This window comes from Sus scrofa, chromosome 12 (genome assembly GCF_054392235.1).
Source record: "Sus scrofa isolate SSC_HxYL_T2T_F1_AM1 chromosome 12, Sscrofa_HxYL_maternal_Yorkshire_Landrace_v2.0, whole genome shotgun sequence".
Classification (NCBI taxonomy): domain Eukaryota; kingdom Metazoa; phylum Chordata; class Mammalia; order Artiodactyla; family Suidae; genus Sus; species Sus scrofa.
Genome location: NC_139394.1, coordinates 44,105,801 through 44,112,884, shown reverse-complemented (window position 1 = coordinate 44,112,884; position 7,084 = coordinate 44,105,801).

Below are 7,084 nucleotides of genomic sequence, written 5' to 3'. Positions count from 1 at the left end.
AGCTCTGGTCACTGCTGAGGGGTGGGTTGGACCCCCGCCCGCGCAATGGGTTAAGGATCCAGCTTTGCTGCAGCTGTAGTGTAGGTCGCAGCTGCGGCTTGGGGGTTGATCCCTGGCCAGGGAACTTCCCTATGCTGCAGGTGTTAAACAAAAGAAAATAAAAGACAAAAAAGGTAGACTGCAGCTGTGGGACTTTGGCAAAGAATTTAACTGCTTCGAGAGTCAGCGTTCTCATCAGTAAAATGAGAGTGAATGATATTTAGTTCCCAGAGTTCCATGAAGATTGAGGAAATGAGTGTACAGCATCTGGCTTTATATGTGTGCCACACTATTGTAGTAAGGGTAGAAAGAGATGATTTACATGAAAACCTTAGTTAAAATCAACTCATACTGGAGTTCCCGTCATGGCTCAGTGGTTAGCGAACCCGACTAGAAACCATGAGGTTGAGGGTTCGATCCCTGGCCTTGCTCAGCGGGTTAAGGATCCGACGTTGCCGTGAGCTGTGGTGTGTGTCGCAGACGGGGCTTGGATCCCGAGTTGCTGTGACTATGGTGTAGGCCGACGGCTACAGTTCAGGTTGGATGCCTAGCCTGGGAATCTCCATATGCCGCAGTTGTGGCCCTAAAAAGCAAAGAAAAAAATCAACTTATACTGAGCAAAAGTACACCATTTTCATCATCTGCCTTAGTGACAACAGTGTAGAATCTAGAAGGGTTGCTAAATCTAGCAGGATACCTTGAATATCAGATTAACCACGAATAGTTTTTAAGTATATGCCAAAGCAATATTTGGGACATATTTATACTAAAAATTATTCGTGGTTAATCTGAAATTCAGGTTTTCCTGAGCGTCCTCGATTTTATCTAGCAACCTGTATGTGCATGCGTGTGTGTGTGTGTGTGTGTGTGTGTGTGTGTGTGTAGGAGGAATGTTAGAAGTTTGTAATTATGACATGGTATTTGGTGCCCTTGACCAATACATGAATTTGATAGGCCAAATACGGCTCTGCTTTGGAGCAAGGAGCACCGAAGAGCACCAGTTGGTAAGGACATTGTAGGCCAAGCTGGAGTCAAACCCAGGTCTGCCACTTCTTTCTCCAGGCAAAATCTCACCATCCTTTTCTTCATCACATCCCAAGGTGGGGTTGGGGTGGGGTTTCTCCATTTCAGCTGCACTGGGAGGAGAGGGGAAGGCAGGAAGCAGTGGTTCTCTAGAGGGGTGAGTGTCTTGGAGGAGACAGGCTCAGAGACCCTGTTGCCTTTCTCTGCATCCCACATTAGCCCTGGTCCAGGGACTAGCATCACTACTATGTTTGAAAGTTGACTTCCTTCTGCTTTACCTTTGTGTTCTTAGTTGGATTATTCCATTAAAAAAATTTTTTTTTAAAGTACAGTTGATTTACAATGTTGTGTCAATTTCTGTTGTACAGCAAAGTGACCCGGTCATACACGTATCTATATATTCTTTTTCTTGTATTATCTCCATCGTGTTCTCTCACAAGAGATTGGATATAGTTCCCTGTGCTCTGCAGTAGGATCTCATGGCTTATCTCTTCTGAATATGATAGTTTGCATCTACTAACCCCAAACTCCCAGCCCATCCCACTGCCTCCCCCTCCCCTTTGGCAACCACAAGTCTGTTCTCCATGTCCACGAATCTGTTTCTGTTTTGCAGATAGGTTCGTTTGTGCCACATTCTAGATTCCACATATAAGTAGTAACATATGGTATTTGTCTTTCTCTTTCTGACTTACTTCACTTAGTATGAAAATCTCTAGTTGCATTCTTTTTTTTTTTTTTTTTTTTTTTGGCTTTTTGGCTTTTCTAGGGCTGCTCCCTCAGCATATGGAGGTTCCAGGCGAGGGGTCTAATCAGAGCTGTAGCCACTGGCCTACGCCATAGTCACAGCAATGCCAGATCTGAGCCTCATCTGCAGCCTACACCACAGCTCACAGCAACGCCGGATTCTTAACCCACTGATCAAGGCCAGGGCTTGAACCCGCAACCTCATGGTTCCTAGTGGGATTCGTTAACCACTGAGCCATGACGGGAACTCCTCTATTTGCATTCTTAGTTGGATTATTTCATCTCACCCTCACCTCTCCCTATTCCACTTCTGCTTGTGGTCACTTGGGGATGTCATTAGATTCAGGGTGTGTGGGGGGGCCATGCCTGCAAGAGTTTATGCAGAATAGAGCTTCCTTTGCCCACACACTCACCCAGGGCTTTAACCATGACTTTTTACAGGATATCTCTGTTTCCCAGGAAGACAGCATCTTTCCATGTTTAGAACCTGGGTGGCAGAAGGATTAAGTTCCCATCCGCCTCTGAAGTTTAGTCGTAAATCCCAGAGCACTGAGTTCCTGTCTGGCTCAGTAACGAACCTGACTAGTATCCATGAGGATGCAGGTTTGATCCCTTGCCTTCCTCAGTGGGTTAAGGATCCAGCGTTGCCGTGAGCTGTGGTGTAAGTCTCAGACGTGGCTCGGATCTGGTGTTACTGTGGCTGTTGTGTAGGCTGGCAGCTGTAGCTCTCATTTGACTCCTAGCCTGGGAACTTCCATATGCTGTGGGTATGGCCCTAAAAAGCAAAAAAAAAAAAAAAAAAAAAAAAATCCACATTCTGTGATCTTCAGGAATCCTGGGGCATATGCAGCCCCACAACTGACTTACTGTATATTTTTACTTCCTTTCCTTTTTTTTTTTTTTTTTTTTTTTTAGGGCCGCACCCACGGCCTATGGAGGTTCCCAGGCTAGGGGTCTAATCAAAGCTGTAGCTGCTGACCTACACCACAGCCACAGCAATGCCAGATCCGAGCCGTGTCTGTCACCTACACCACAGCTCACAGCAACGCCGGATCCTTAACCCACTGAGCAGGGCCAGAGATCGAACCTGCAACCTCATGGTTCCTAATCGGATTCATTTCCACTGCACCAAGATAGGAACTCCTGTTCTTACTTTCTAGGACACATCCTGAGCCAAATCACTTTGGATGGTGTGAAGGAGGGCGGTCTGCCATGTAAGAGGGAGATGGTGTGTGTGGGGTGGAGGAAGATGAGAAAGGCAGAGCAGTTTATTGGAAAGAAAGTATTCCCAGCAAGAGTATCAGAAAAGTGATGGGAGAAGAATGGCTCTGGAGCAGGGATCCTCAAAGGTCATCCACACCCAAAAAATACTGTGGTGTCAAGTATCTATATTAATCCAGTACCATTATTTCTTCCTCTGATGGGAGTTGGGATGGAGGTGGGAATGAGGAGTTAGAACAAATAATAATGGTTAATTCTTGTTGAGAAATTAACAGGTACCGCATATGTGCTATGTGCTTTATAAAAATCATGGTATTGTATCTTTGCAGCTTCCTTATGACAAAGCTACTATTATAATTATCCTTATTTTATTTTATTTATTTTATTTTATTTTATTTTATTTTATTTTATTTTATTTTATTTTATTTTTGTGTCATTTTAGGGCTGTACCCGTGGCATATGGAGGTTCCCAGGCTAGGGACTGAATCGGACCTGTAGCTGCTGGCCTAAGCCACAGCCACAGCAATGCCAGATCTGAGCTACATCTGCAACCTACACCATAGCTCATGGCAAACACCGGATCCTTAACCCACTGAGTGAGGCCAGGAATCGAACCTGCGTCCTCATGGATACTAGTCAGAATCGTTTCCACTAAGCCATTACGGGAACTCCGATAAGTATCCTAATTTTAAAGATGAGGAATTTGGACTGGGAGTGTGGGGTTAGGAGATGCAAACTATTACATTTAGAATGGATAAGCAATGAGGTCCTGCTGTATAACACAGGGAACTATATCCAATCCCTTGTGGTAGAATGTGATAGAAGATAATATGAGAAAAAGAATGCGTATAGAAGTATGACAGGGTCACTTTGCTGTACAGCAGAAATTGACAGAACAATGTCAGAACGACTCTACTAAAATTTTTTTAAAAAGATGAGGAAACTGAGACACAGAGAGATTATATCACTTGTCCAAGGTCACAAATCTAATCACTGTGCCAGGTTTCAAACCTGGATAGTATAACCCCAGATCTTGAGCCTTAACTACCTCACTAGCTCACCCCAAGTCAAATTTATAAAATGTGATTCTTGGAGTTCCTGTTGTAGCTCAGTGGTAATGAACCCCACCAGATTGGGTTTGATTCCTGGCCTCACTCAGTGGGCTAAGGATCTGGCGTTGCTCTGGCTGTGGCATAAGCTGGCAGCTGTAGCTCCGATTTGATCACTACCCTGGGAACTTCCATATGCCAGAGGTGAGGCCCTAAAAAGAAAAAAGAAAAAAGCGTGTGATTATTGGATTACCTGCCTTGAATCACCTGGAGGCACTTATTAAGAATTCAGATTGCTCAAATTCCCTTGCGGTACAGCAGATTAAGTATCCGGTGTTGTCACTGCAGCAGCTGAGGTCATTGCTTTGGTGCAGGTTCGATTCTTGGCCTGGGAACTTTCACAGGCCGAGGGTGTAGCCAAAAAAAAAAAAAAAAAAAAAAAAAAAAAAAAAAAAAAAAAGTTCAGATTTCTGGGTCCTACTCCAGACCTACCAAATCGCTAAACACTAGATCCCAGTGTTTAAGAAGAAAATAGCTCTAGGTTTTCCCAGGCTCTAGCTCTCTCCTTCCCTTTTTCCCCATCTTGGCTAAGCAGGTTCCTGACCCAGCTAGCTGGCAGTCCCCTCCGTAGCTCCCCTTCAAAGATAGCTGCTCCCTCTCCTTCCCTCCCCATGGATAGGGGCTCAATTTGGATCCACAGTGCCTCCCAGCCCTCCCAGAGGGGACAGGACTTCTGAGGAACGCATGTCAGGGCCTGGGCAAGTTGCCTGCTGCGGGAGGACTAGCTGGCAGCTGCCCGGCCATTCCTTTCCTCCCTGACAAAAGGTGACAGCTGGCCAGTGCATCCTCTTCCTGACCAGCACCCCTTTGGTCAGTCAGGATGTGTGGACTTGGACAAGGCCTCTCTGAGCCTCAGTTTCTCTTTTTATACTATGAGAAACCATCAGCTTTGTCGATGCCCCTTCCTCCTCCCCAGGAAGCAGGCAGAATACAAAGCAGATATTATCAGAAGGAATTCTGGGCTCCGGAGAAAAGCGCTGGTGGAAGGATCAACCCCTGAAAACCGCAGTCATGGGAATCAGCAGAGGGAGAATAAGGATGTGAGGTTAGCCTGGGAGAGCTGGATGGGAGGCGTTCCCCAGAGTTGTGGGGACTTTAGCTGAGATCTTTGGGATTCATTATTGATAACCTCTGCATTTTTCTCTCTTTTTTTGTCTTTTTAGGGCTGCTCCCGCGGCATACGGAGGTTCCCAGGCTAGGGGTCCCATCAGAGCTGTTGCTGCCCCAGCCTATGCCACAGCCACAGCAAAGCCAGATCTGAGCCGAGTCTGCGACCTACGCCACAGCTCATAGCAACGCCAGATCCTTAACCCGATGAGCGAGGCCAAGGGTAGAACCCTTGACCTCATGGTTCCTAGTCGGATTCGTTTCCTCTGTGCCATGACGGGAACTCCCCAATAACCCCTGCATTTTAAGCTGTGATTCAATTTTAGAAGCCCTGATGTTCTAGCCACCACCTCTGCCTCTATTTATTTATTTATTGGCTGAACCGGTAACATGCGGAAGTTCCCAGGCTAGGGATTGAACCTGCACCACAGCAGCAACCCAAGATGCTGCATTGACAATGCTGGATCCTTAATCTGCTACACCACAGGGCGACTCCCTACCTCTGCCCCTGGAGGAGAGGTTGCCCCTCTCTAGCACAGGTGGATGTGGTCTGGTCTCATCAGCCTGGGTCACATTCACAAGTGAACCTACTTTTCTACCTCCCTGTACATACACACAGTTGCTATGCCTCTAGGGCACTGGAAAAAAGCAAGAAATTTGGAGCAAGACAGACCTCGGTTTGAATCTTGACTTTTTTTTTTTTTTTCTTTGTACGGCTGCACTCAGGGCATATGGAAGTTCCTAGGCTAGGGGTCCAGTCTGAGCTACAGCTGCCGGTCTATGCCACAGCCACAGCAACGCAGGATCCGAGCCATGTCTGTGACCTACACCTCAGCTCCTGGCCACACTGAATCCTTAACCCACTGAGCGAGGTTATGGATCGAATCCACACCCTCATGGGTACTAGTCAGGTTCATTTCCACTGAGTCACAACAGGAACTCCTAATCTTGACTTTTTGGCACTCTGTCGACCCTTGCAAGGCAACTAACCTCTCCTGATGTCTGCCATTTAAAAACGGGACAGGGAGTTCCCGTCATGGCGCAGTGGTTAACGAATCCGACTAGGAACCATGAGGTTGTGGGTTCGATCCCTGGCCTTGCTCAATGGGTTAAGGATCCAGCGTTGCTGTGAGCTGTGCTGTGGGTCACAGAAGCAGCTCAGATGCTTCACTGCTGTGGCTCTGGCATAGGCAGGCGACTACAGCTCTGATTAGACCCCTAGCCTGGGAACCTCCATATGCCATGGGTGCAGCCATAGAAAAGGCAAAAAGACAAAAAAAAAAAAAAAAAAAAAAAAAAGTCTCAAGAAAAAGTAATTATTTACAGGGGTAACGCACTGTATTAAATATGTAAGGTCTTATCTACATGGGTTTGATTACAGAAACTAATAAAGTATTCTCTAAATAATGAAAAAAAAAACAAAAACAAAAACAAAAAAAACGGGACAGGAGTTCCTGTTGTGGCCCAGTGGTTAACGAATCCGACTAGGAACCATGAGGTTGCAGGTTCGATCCCTGGCCTTGCTCAGTGGGTTAAGGATCTGGCGTTGCTGTGAGCTGTGGTGTAGGTTGCAGACGTAGCTCAGATCTGGCGTTGCTGTGGCTATGGTGTAGGCTGGCATCTACAGCTCTGATTAGACCCCTAGCCTTGGAACCTCCATGTGCCACGGGAGCAGCCCTAGAAATGGCAAAAAGTAAAATAAAATAGAAACAGGACAATAATAATTCCTGCCTTTTCTATTACCCCAGTTTGCTGCAGAGAGCAAGCTAGATAGTTAACAGCTATTCAGTCCTATCAAGTGTTGGGATTGGGTGCACAGACAGAAGTGGACAGGATGTATT